Genomic DNA, 12,952 nt, shown 5'->3' on the forward strand with positions numbered 1-12,952 from the left:
AATTAATTAATTACTACTGCTGCTGTCCTGCTGTCTAGTGCCTTATGTCTGAGGAGCTCATTGGCCTTTACAGACATTAATATTGTAAGTCTCCCCTGAACCTATTATTATCTGCACTGAACAGACGAGGAAACTGAAGCACAAAGGGATTAAGTGACTTGGCCAAAGCTGCATAGGAAGTCAGTGGCAGAGATGGAAACAAAACCCAGATTCCCAATCCTGGTCCTATAGCCCCAAGACCAACCTTCCCCACACCATGTCCTGCTGGATGCTGGGGGACAGGTCCCCATTCTAATCTCATCACCAAGTCCTCAGTGCCTTTCAAAGTTAGCCACAGGGTGACACTGGCACTCTTACTCTGGAGTAAACTTGAAATCAGATCTTAAAATCAAAAGTGCATGTGAACTCCTGGCTGAGTGCCATAACTGGTGACATGCATGTCCCGTGGGGGTCTTAAACTAAGCGCAGTCACACACAATCACTCCAAGGGGATAATTTTTTAGCAAGAGTTTTCTTTATTCTCTCCCTGTTTTATTATTGAAGCGATTTCTACTTAGATCTACCTCGCTCTTCGATAGACCAAGCCAGTTTTCCCTCTTTTTTTTTTGTCTAGCGTTCAAGTGTTTTTTTTAGCTCTCAGCAGCACTATCCTCATATACAGAGCTGGGTACCCACTACCCCAGCCCATTGTCATGTGTGGTTAAAATAGCAGGTTTCTTTCACTTTTCATTATATTGCTATCGCTCACCATCAGCATCCTGCTTGTCCAGCACTGCTGCCAATCACAATGAATTTGCCCAGAAAGACCAGAGAAGAGATGAAATATTCAATTGCTGGCTAGTTCTAGTTATGATCATCTTCCTCCGTGCTGTTTGTCTCTGTTTGCGGCTCAGTATTTTCACCTCATTGTTTATTATGGTTCAGGCTCACAGAAGAGAATTTGTTTTCTCCAGTGCCATTTCATTACTGCAGCAATCCCAAAGCACTTTACGCAGCAGGGAGCTAGATAGCTGTGTGCCATGTTGGTTACTGCATCACTGAGGATCTTGGCTGGGAAAACGAAATGTAGAGAATGCAACAGTTTCTTTGGTGTGCCAGGACAGACCGTTGGAAATAGACTGGAGGGAGCTTGCTTAAATGTCTACGCTGAAGGAATTATTTTCCCCACGTTGGTCACTAGCTTGCTACAGGAATTCCAAACCTCTTGAGAATATGGCTTCACAGTCCCGTTTCATATACAGCAGGTGGTGAGATATGTAGCTGGTACTGCAAACCCTGCTGGGCTCTTCCAGCATTTCCTGTTTCTGTGAGGGGTCTCAGCAAACGGGCTCAATCAATGTTCCCTCAGACTTCCTATTAAGAAGAGAGTTCGGGGACCTTTTGGAAGGTTGCTGTGAGAAACACACAGGTACTATCTGGCCATGAGGCAAGTGGGAGGATCAGTGAATCTTTCATGAGCTGCTGCTGGTTAGAGTTCCTGGAGCCTTGGGAGGATGTAGGCTCCCAAGAGAATTCACAATCAGTTGGGCATTCTTGATTGTTCATGTTTAATTTGTCATCTTAACACTGGCATATCGATTTATACTTGTACCTCTGCATGTTTAGAAGGTACTGAGCAGCAGTGAATTCAGGTAAGGATGGAGGATCTTTCACAAGTTTCAAAAATTCAGTAGGAATTTTGCCCGAGTAAGGACATGGTAAAACCTGAAGGGCTTTGGGATCTGTACTAATTGCAGTAACAATATTTAGGATTTATAGTGCACGGTATAATTGTGTGTACAAATATTAACTAACCTTCATGCCCCGTAGCCATGTTTGGAAGATGACTTCAGTGCAAAGTTAAAGAACTGCTTTATTTAAAACATCTGCCAGCATTTGCAGCAGTGGATTTTCATGCAGTCTTTTTGTGTATGTTTATCCAGGGCTTCCAGTGTCTGGTTATGTGTTTTCTGTACTAGCTGAAATGCCAATCAGGGACACAACAATTAAAAGCCGCTAAGTGCTGTGATGGGAAATCGTTGTTTAAAAAGTCCCACACAGGGAGCTGCAGGACACAGACTTTTTCTGCTCTGTGGATGAACCAGAGTGTCGTTAATTATTCTTCTCTGAGGCAGATGTTTACATGTTTGAAATTACTGGGTTAGTCAGTCACCACCTGATTCACTGCCAAGGTCTGGAACATGGCAGTTGTAACAAGGGGCATCATCTTTAAGAGAGTATTACAGCTTAATTTACAATTCATCAGATGGGCCAATGAGCATCTTCTATTGACTTTGGTGGAAGTTATAACCTTTAGGACCTGATCTTATGTTCTGAAAGGGCACACTCAAGTGTTCTGTTTCCAGAATTTGACTGCTCTTAACATTGTTTTGAGCTCATGGAAAATGACATCCGCAGGCCAAACAGATATATTTTTAAAGCTAACACTGCATCACCAAGCAATTAATAGGGACCTCTTCCCCACAGCCACTCCGTATACAGCCTTTTAATAAGTTTGACACATTCCCAGCAGCTGGAGCAGAAGTTAATCAACATTATCCCCAGCACTGGGATGATGATACTGATGCTAGATGAGGAGGTTAAACAATGGCAGAGCATATAATAATCAGTGTGGTCGATAAGAAACGGGAGGGGAGGAGGAATGTTTGCTAAATAAGGCAAAGGAAGAAATCTGGGACAGAGATGTTATTCTTGTGCTTTTATGAGGAAAATCAAAGCTGTGGGGGAGGGGCAGGGCAACTACAAGTGCAAATATTTCCGTGCACAGGATGCGGATGCCTGGATTGTCAGATTTAGCAACTTTTTGGACTATAAGTGGATTAAGGATAATGAAACCAGTCCTGCCTCAGTGTGTGGTGAACGGCCTAGAAGGGCTTAGGTTACCACAGCTTATGGCATTATGACTGGTACACCGCGTCCAGTTTGGGTGTCCACAGATTGTCCATGATGTTCACAGATCGAAAAGGGTTCAGAAAAGAACTACAGGAATGATTTGAAGTCTGGAAAACTTGCCTTACAGTGAAAGACTTCAGAGGTCCTCTTTGATAGGCTAAACTGGTGGAAGTTAAGATATGAGCTGAATATGGTGTAGAAGAACCTACATGGGGAGAAGATTTCTGATAGTTGAGTGCTCGTTAATCTACCAAGCAAAGGCAGCAAGATCCAATTGCTGGAAGCTGAAGTTAGATGAATTCAGGCTACAATTAAGGCACAAATTTCTTAACAGTGAGGGTAATTACTCATTGTAACAATTTACCAAGGAACGTGGTGCATTTTCCATCACCTGAAGTCTTCAAATCAAGATTGAATGTCTTTCTAAAAGATACACATTAGCTCAGCCTCAAGTTATGGGCTTAATCCAGGAGTCACTTGATTAAATTCTGCAGCTTGATTTATGCAGGTCAGACTAGCTGATCACAATGGTCCCTTCTGGCCTTATGGGCTACAAATCTCTGACACTGAGGAGCCTCTCCCTGTGTACTAGTGCTGAGAGTACAGCTCGAGGTGTCTTCATTTCAGGAAAGCGTCCTTGTTTCTGGAAAGGAACTTTAAACGCCTTGCATGGCAGAGGATTTCAGCCAGCTGGCATGGCTGCCTGAATCTTAAACATGCACTTGCTTTTTACTGGGTTTAAATGTAAATTGAATCAGCTGAATTTCACCTGCCATGAATTCTATTATCGACATGCTCCCCCACAGTGAAGGGCCATTGAGCAGTAATTGGATTTTCTGTCGCCATGCTAGGCACCAGCAGCAGCAATCATCTTCCTGTGGGGGGGGGGGGGGGAGGAGAGGGTGGTCTTATTATAAGATTGTTTCTTTAGTGAACCCATGATAAACTAATTAGTGGCATAAATTAAACTAGCCTACAAAGGCAATGAAATAGCAAGTAGTTATACACACGCACACACACACACAGAGTATTTGTAGATTGAGTGAAATCTTATTTGAGTTTTGGAATAAAGTTGCTAAACGCAGCATTTAAAAATGCACGATGAAGCTTATGCTTTTGATTGCCCCCTCTTGTGGGCTTTTTGAATGCATCTTGTTATTAAACCACCTATGTGTATTTGAAGGAGAAGTAGTGGTATTTAGGGTGTAGAATTGAGGTATAACGAAGGATTAATGGAACAAAATGAAGAAAGGTAAAAACTTAGACAGGAGAAACTTCCTGACCATGTGATGTATTGGGCTGAGGACAGTCTCCCAGGAGTATGAATGGAAGGTTCGACTCTTGGGAGTTCTCAAAGAAGACTGGGCAAAGTATTAGAAAACAAAGGTACCTATCCTGCAATCACCCCGGAGACAGAGACTGGAAGATTCTGTTTACTTATGTAAATTCTTATGCCCCCCATCATGGTAGTATCTGAGCCTTCCAGCAGTACACCCAGCAACGTGACCAAGATCTGTCATGGGTGGGTTCATTCTCTGGCATCCTCATGCTCTAATAAGTCTTCAGTCTCTAAACTCTGTCATTTATGAAGAGGGCAGCATCAGGTCTCAAACAGCAGATTGAAGGTGTCCCCTTACAAGCCTATAGATTGCCATTTGTTGACTTGATATGTTAGTCAGATACGTCTGCTCTAGTCTACAGGATGGCAGAGTTTCACTTGGGCTCAACTTCAGCCTTCCTTTGGCTGGCTGGCAGGCTAACACCAGCATGCTAAAGAGTTAACTTCTCTGCTGACTGTGGATGACTTTTTAAAGTGTGAGAGATGTCTGATCATAGTCTGCTGTGAAACAAAGAAGATGCCACAACCCATAGGTGTGCTGCGGGGGAGGGGGAAGTTCCCTGTGAAGGGGGAAAAGGAGAGGGGAAGTACTGAGACTGACTGGTGGGAGCTGATTCCAGGCTGGGAAGAGGGATCCTGGGGGTTCCTCTCTGCTCCCAGGCCCATTCCAGCCCCTCTTGGTCCCACTCCCTGGCCTGATCCTACGGTGGCCACTGCAGCCTTTCTGGGTCTCGCTCTTCCCTCGGCTCCCTGTCTCTCCCCGGGGCATGAACGAGTTTTCATGGGAGTGGATCTTCCGCAATATTTCCATTGCGAGGGTGCTACCCCTGCCAGCCCCCTTGGTTCTGCCACCCCTGGCACACACAGGCATGCCATGGTATGCACACTTGTGTGCACTCTTTCAGAGTGTGCGTGCATGCATGTATAGTGCTATACGGGTCACAGCAAAAAGAGGCATGTATGTTGCAGTATGTACTGTATGTGTGTAACCAAAAGAAATTATGAAATTGGCTAGATACAAAGCAGATCAGGAGTAGCTCTTTAGTTAGAGAAGAGTCCAGAAACCCCCTGGCCATTTTCTCTTTCCTGGACCTATCTCCCAGTGCCGAGCTCAGGCTCCATTTGGGTCTGCTGTGTCCCAGCAGAAGCAGCGAGCAGACCTACCTCTGCTGCATCCTGTGATCTCGTCTGAAAGGGCTCCCCCATCTTCCAGGGGGAGCAGAGGGCTGGCAGCAAGAACTCAAGGGTCTGATTTCCTGCCCGCTTTTATCCAGATATAGACCCTGCTGCTAAATGAGGGGAAAATACACTAAGTGCAGTCTTTGTTCAACTGGATGGATCACAAACCACCTAATAACGGTCACAGCAGGTCCAGCCACTGGAAAATATTTACACTCCTAGATCGAGTGGGGAACAATTGTCTGAGGTCCCCCGGCCCGAAGTGCAGCTAGCTCAGGTAGGGAACTCTGTCCTTGTCAGCCAGTGCCTAGTCTGTTCTCACACAGCCCTATCTCTGGGAAAAGAGACTAATGGTTTCTATTGCTCAGGGGAATAGATCGCTTACAAGTAATCATTGTTAATCTGTGTAATTTCTGGGCATCTTCATCTCCCTAGCAACAGTAACATACATGGCTGCCTCGCTCTGAAGTGAAATGCTGCTTCTCAATAAGGCTTCTCTGCTGCAAAATATTCCACTAAGAGAATGTGTTCATCAGCCATTACACAGGGGAAACAGATCCGTTTAACTAAGTTAAACGGGGGTGTGGCTAGCGCAGGGCAGGGGAGCAGCCGCTGAACTGATCTATCTTTTTATAGACAATTGGCAGCCCCTTGTTCACACCCTGCTGTGGTTTTCATACTCCCACCACAATGTTTCAGAAGGCAGGTGTCCCATCTAGTTCAAACCTCAGTGCAGTGATGCCAGAGCTTCCGGATCCATTATGTCCCTAGGTGACGGGCAGGTGTCAGGAGCAGAAGCAATGCTACTAGCGAAGGGTGAACCTCAGAAGGTTCAGAGATAAACTTGGGTGAGTGTTGGCAGGGCCGGCTCCAGGCACCAGCTAAGGAACCCGGTGCTTGGGGCGGCCAATACAAAGGGGCAGCACCCCGTCCGCAACTGGGGCGGCCCGTCCAGGTCTTCGGCAGGAATTCAGTGGTGAGTCCCTCAGTCCCTCTCTTCCTCTTTGAGCGGCCGCCGAAGTGCCACTGAAGAGGAAAAGGGGAGTGAAGGACCCACCGCCGAACTGCTGCCAAAGAATGGAGAGGGGCAATTGAGCTGCCGCCGAAGTGCTGCCGATTATTTTTTTTTGCCACTTGGGGCAGCAGAAAACCTGGAGCCAGCCCTGAGTGTTGGGAGCGTTCAGCCACCTCCACCTTCAGAGCTCTCCTCTGTGGAGGGCCACCCAGCTCAGCCCCGCTCCCCTATTACATTCACCCTCACAAAGCTCTAGCTGGTACAAAACACGTCTATTCAGTGTCATAGATTGCTGTGAGCTCATCACCCCAGTGCTCTGCTGTTTGCACTGAATCCCCATTGACTACAGAATCCAGTTCAAGATCTCTGCCCTCATATTCCAAGCCCTCTGTGGGACTGAGCCTAGCCATCCAAGAGATCATCCTTCCCTCCGCAGCTGTGACATCCCACATCACAGGACTCCCTATCCCAAGGGGCTCCCATTGGTCCCCTTGATAGTCTCAGCTTTGGGCCTAGGAAAGAATGGGACCCTGAACTCCCCTTTCACCACTAGAGGTGGGCCCACCAGGGCAGGGCATGCATACACATTGGTGCTGCACCGTGGGAGAAGCTGGCAGTGCCTGTTCTGTAGCTAAGCAGAGGCTGTCATTCCAGCACCTTTCAACCAGCACCAGATTCACTTTCAGAAAGCTGACTACTGAACCCACTTATCTTACGAGTTTGCTTCACATTCATGGCTTGCCTAACTCCAGTGCTGTCAAATGAGTTAAGCCAGTGACAAATTTGGTCCAGCATATCCAGTGCATAGTGTCTCCCTTCTTCCCTCACCTATAATACGTGCTGGCTCTCAATGATTGCCCAGAGATGAGATCAAAGAACAGGTCATTGTAACGGGTACTTAAACTGCTATTACCTTTCTTTGTACTTGACTTCAAACTGATCATGAAAATATATTTACAGAGGGACGCAGTCGCGAGATATGAAATAGATAAAGCAGAGCAGGGTGGTTGTTTTCTGCTGGGAGAGGTGTTCAAAGTATCCAGTTAGGTTTGTTTGAATTACCCCACTGTAAACCTTGAGTAAAACCCCCAGAGCTCATATACAGTCACCTGCAGTGATCAGATCAAAACATGATTTGAGTTTGTAAGTTGCCAAGCATACGGGTGGTGTGTTATACTAAATTATACTGCTGCATTTAGGGCATTTTTGTGATGTGTATTCTAATCACGTCAAGGACATCTACAGCACAGGGGTAAGTGCTTTTATTTTGGTTTGCTTTTACCATTTCCATAAAAATAAGTAAAGTCATGGGTCAGTGTTTGAAAGGATACCAGTAACATAGGTGCTGGACCCAGGGGTGCTGCTGCACCCCTGGGCTTGAAGTGCTTTCCATTATATAAAGGGTTTACAGTTTGGTTCAATGGCTCTCAGCACTCCCTCTATACAAATTGTTCCAGCACCTGAGCAGTAATGGGGAAATTCCCCAGGTGCTTTAGACCTGGAGTCCCAGTGTAATTTAGGAGGAAATTCTACTTTTTTGGTGGGGAAAAGAATCTGCAAACTAGTAATAGGTTTATTTTTTTTAAAGGCAGCAGTTTGACGTGACACAGGTGTTCAGAAGGTCAGAATAACTTCCAGGGAGATGGCTTGCTGGACAGAGGGTAGGTGATATGATCAAAGGTGAGGCATTGATCTCATGCCAGTGCAATTTACCATTTTTATCTCCAATGTATGACTTCGATATCACCTCCACAAACCCAGCATAGATATATAATATTTGTGTGATGCATAAGTAGGTGGCATTATTTGTATTGTGGTCATACCTAGGAGCCTCAGTCATGGACCAGGGCCCTGTTGTGTTAGGTGAAGTACAAACGTAGAACGAAAAAGATGGTCTCTGCCCAGAACAGCTTACCCTGTGTGCATGCATATATCTGGACGATGGCAAGTAATACTGTTTTGTATCTCAGCAGCAAACTTGTTCCACAGAAGATGAACTACGCTGTAACTGACTGGCAGTGAAATGGTGAAACAACACTTCCCCCCTCACCCGTCCACCCACAAACAAACAGTTTTTATGAAGTGGATGGGGTTTTCCTGATCATTATGTTTAGCTTTTGTTTATTTTTATGCAAGATTGCAGCATTTGGAATACTAAGCGAAGAAAGATGGGCACGTAGAATTAATACATAAGGTTCTGCAAACACTTACACTATGTGCTTAACTTTACAAAACCGATGCAGCCTCAGCTCACAGATACATACTGTCCAATGATGTGTGCATGTATTGTATAACAACATTTATTCGCTAAAGAAATCCCTCCTGGACTGATTCATCATTCTATTAAGAGGACCTTGTGCAAGAAGGATTCTGTTTAGCTTACAAAGGTTCTGACCAGAAGAATTCAGCCGGGATTCATTAGACAATTTCTATGCAAGCGTAAAATTCCCAATTTTAATTAAAGGAATAATACAAGCTAGCAGTGTTATCCTCAAGGGTGGAGGTATCTATCTGGTATAAGTTTACACCTGGTGTGATTGCCCCTAGGTAGGAGTATATTTGGTCCATCCATGAATCCAAACATAAATTATGCAAGAATCCGATATAACCATGCACCTTGCTATGTGTTAATCTTGATTTATAATCTAGTCTGGGTTCCCCTATGTCCATTAGGCCCAGGGATGCTACCAGTCAGCTATACAAACTCCCTTAGTTTCATTCGACAACCCTGCAACTCAGTGTCTGAGCTGTTCCTCAAGCATCACCCTCCTGTTCCAAGTGAGGCACTAAGAAGCAGTTTATAGGCTGATCAAGAAGAATCCATACACCTTCACTGCCTGACCTTGGCAAGTTAACCTGCTCTGATTTGAGCCTGACAGCTTGTTACATGGCTTCAAAGCACATTTACTTGACACTGGGTTAGGAGAAGCGCTGCAATATTTATAAGCTTGCTAAGTTATCCTGAGAGGCCCAAAGGGGAGGAACTGTCCTCTTGCCAATGAGGCCAATGTGAGAAAATACCCAGCATCCTAAGCCTCTGTTTCAAGGCTATCCAGGATGCAAGACGTGGGAGATAACCCTGGGGCCTATATGGACGGGGTGGACGTTGCATGACGCGGTAAACACTTAGGGTGGATGCAGATCAAGTGTGACATGCCAGGAGAAATAAACTTTGGTGGTTTAAATAGAAATGGAAGGCAGACAACCTGCTTCTCCATCAGCAGATACTACTGAGTACTGAAGGGGCCAGGAAGTATGAAATGGAATTGGGCTGTGGTGTTTATTTGCCGACATGGGAAAGCATATTCACTTGTGGTAACTATAAAATGGTAGCTAAATGTTTCAGAACATCTGTAGCATTTTAGGTTTTCAGAGTACACTATGATATTAACTGATTCATCATCAGGGTGTCCCTCCCAGGTTAACATTATTGTAGACATGTTTTACAGAGCAGAGGAGGAAGGACTTTGCCAAGCTGTTACAGTGAATCTGTGGCAGAGCCAGCACTAGACGTCAGGGGTTCCTGTCCCCCAGTCCTGTGATCAGCCCAGTAACTGTTCCTGTCTGCTGATGTCCAGTGTAGAGGCAGTTGTGGAGATGACAGGGCATTTTGGTCACTAGATTTTCTCATGCAGCTCATCCCTGGAGAGCGCTGATTGGGTTTGTCAAATGCAGAACTCAAGATTATATATGCACAAGTAATTTACTGCCAGGTATCATGTACTGCCTGGTACCTGTAAGCCTCTGTTTCCACTGGTGCCCTTTTCTAGTATCGGTGGAGCTCATTTTCAGTCTCTTGTGGGGAACGGGAGGGGACCCCCGTTTTGATGTTCACAGGAAGGCCCCAGCTGACCTTGGCCCAGTATTTCCTACCAATACCACTCCCCAGCCAGCCTGCAAGCTACATTTGCTCAGGCTACTGATTTCACAGTGCTAATGCGTTCATCTCTCACAGTGTCCACCTGGGCCCAGCAAAACCCCCGAGTTCATTTGATTATGCTGCCAGCATAGGTAAGGTTGCGTCCTCTATTCCTAGCCCTGAGGACTTGGGAAAGAATAAAGCAGAGGACAAGGTTCCAGGGGATGCACCCCTACTTTGAACATATGAGGTAAAGATGAACAAAAGGCCTGAGGTCATAGGCAAGTTCAATCCAGCTATCAGCTCTGTTACTGATGAAGAGGAGGCTGAAGCAATAAACTTTGGGAGCACCTTCCCTGAGGAGAATTCAATGACTGGCATGAGAGGAAGGGGAGAAGCTGATCACAGCAACATCAATCTACTGCTCAATGAGTGAGTGTGCGAGAGTGCCTGCTCTCTGCTGAACTCTATAATGAAAGAATAGTAACAATTAATAAAGCTCTCATTCACGCCGGAGAATCCCCTAAATACACATTATTTCATGTGGCACGCTAACGCTGTCATCTCTGGTGCTGAAGGGGGGAACTGATTAACAATGCCTAGCCACACAAGTTACATAAGTGACAAGTCACGAATTCAGCTGGAACTGCCGGGGGAAGTGAGGCAGAATGTGAATACCCAAAGTGGAATATGTCCAGAACGCCAGGGTGAAAGCCCCCGCTGTCTTGGGATATTTAATGAACACATGTAGAAGTGGAGTTTTACATCTCATCCCCAGGACACTGTGGTGGGATGTTGATTCATTACGACCTCAGTGGGAAGACCCCCTGTGAGAATTGACAACTCCAGTCCCATTGCAGTTGGGCTCTGTTGCTTCATTCTGAGATAGTTATGCATAAACATTGCAATCTGGAGGTCGTCTGTTTCACCTGTAATTAAAGAAAGTAACAATTGAACCTTCCTCTGTCCCTTCCCCTTCAGCAAAGGAGCTTGGATTTACTTATCTCCCTTGGCCACCTGCAGTACATTCCTCACCACAATATTAAAATGCTGTTGGTATCTTCGTTCCCTAAGCTCTGATTCTGCTCCTCATTCAAAAATGTAATTAACTAAAACCTAGAGGGGCAGGGAGCATATTGTAGTGCTAAACCAGATTTTTTATTCTTATCAAGTAGGTAAGAAGGGGGAAGAAAGAAACAAAGAATTTGTTTCTACGATTCTCTTCATTGCCAGTGCTGTCCTGAGCAAACAGGGCACTCGATCAGCTAGTCAGAGCAATGTCTTACAGCCAGCCCAGTCCTACCTTTGCAGAGACCTCTTCAGCGGGAGCAGCAACTGTTTACATTCAATGCTGCTTCATCAGGCAACGGAAAGCTCACTGCAGTTCCTCATCTGTTCCCTGCTTTGGCAAAGTCCCTCGGGATCCTCTGCTAAAGGTAACTGACTATCCTGAAGACCCTCACACGAGGAACTGAAGGTGACCCAAGCTGAAAAACTGTCTGGGATCCAACCACCTGAAAAGCTCCAAGGACCAAGGATTCACATCTGGGGTTTTTCTTCAGGACAACCTCTAACAGCAAGACTCCCCCGCCCCCGATCTCTAGCATCATCTGCTTGAGGATCTCAGAGTATTTACAAATATTAATAATTAAAGCTCATTGCTCAGACCAGAAGTATAATAATTTTATAGATGGAGAAACTGTGGCACAAAGAGGTGAAGTGATTTGTCCAAGGACAGACACTGAATTGGTGGCAGAACCAGGAACAAAACCCAAGATTCCTGACTCCCAGTTCTAAGCATCACACTAAGTATCATATTTGCAGCAACACTGTGTCCAGCTGAAGATGGAACACGACTACCTTCAGGAAGTGCTCAACCCTCTTCCAGCGAATGTAGCCCACCCAGACCAGCAAACCACCTCTCTTCTCCCACCTCCCGTGACTAGAACAGTAAGCAACCGCTCATCTTGGGAAAGGAGATTTCACGATGAGCATTCAGACTCTGCCTCCCTTGGTTTATACTCTTTTAAAAAGTGTTTACACAATGCAGATGACAATTCTGGATAAGCAATAGGATGTGGTCCTCCAGCTCTCATCCAAGTGTTTTCAGATTCAACCCTTGCAACAACCACGACTGGAATCCAGGAAAGGATTGTGACTATCGTAAATCTAAAGGGCGCTGAGATCCCAAAACCTGCTGCATGCAGCTGGGAAGACTAGGAGTTTAAAGAAGCCAGGGGCCAGACAGAGGAGAACATACTACTAAACTTAAGGACAGGCCAATACATTATTTAGTTGACCTAAAGGAATCAGTGGAATGCAGTGTGATTTCAAGAGAGGTCACTGCCAAGAATGATGGCTCTGAACCTTCTCGTACCAGTGAGACCAACTGTACGGGAAGACTTTGGCAAACCAGTAAAGTGCCTGAAACCACTATGGCTTATTGTTAAAGACAGACTAGTCAACAAGCTGTAAATTGGCCACTCAGCAGTCTCAGCTTGACCAAGGCAGGTGGGGGGAGTTTTTGGAGTGCCACAGAGAGGGCAGCTTGACCTCACGTCCTTCCTGATAAGAATTGTGTTGAAGTTGCTGACACATGCCTTTTAAAAGAGCAGGATGTGCCTCAGAAATGTCTATTGGGGTCTCAAGGCTGTAAACTCTGGAAAAA

General features: G+C 45.6%; 1 long non-coding RNA gene across 2 annotated transcripts in view; it reads left to right on the forward strand.

The window, feature by feature from the left end:
• The first annotated feature begins 4,350 nt into the window (after positions 1 to 4,350).
• The window catches only part of LOC123377821, a 31,968-nt gene continuing 23,366 nt past the window's right edge, over positions 4,351 to 12,952 (forward strand). Inside the window, exons 1-4 of one of the 2 annotated variants that reach the window (XR_006582344.1) lie at positions 4,351 to 4,414; positions 7,625 to 7,677; positions 8,014 to 8,086; positions 8,396 to 8,739. This is a non-coding gene — a long non-coding RNA (uncharacterized LOC123377821). Of the gene's footprint in view, positions 4,415 to 7,624; positions 7,678 to 8,013; positions 8,106 to 8,395; positions 8,740 to 12,952 lie in introns of those variants that run through there. The other variant, XR_006582345.1, reaches the window with a different exon arrangement.

This window comes from Mauremys mutica, chromosome 9 (assembly GCF_020497125.1).
Source record: "Mauremys mutica isolate MM-2020 ecotype Southern chromosome 9, ASM2049712v1, whole genome shotgun sequence".
Lineage (NCBI taxonomy): Eukaryota > Metazoa > Chordata > Testudines > Geoemydidae > Mauremys > Mauremys mutica.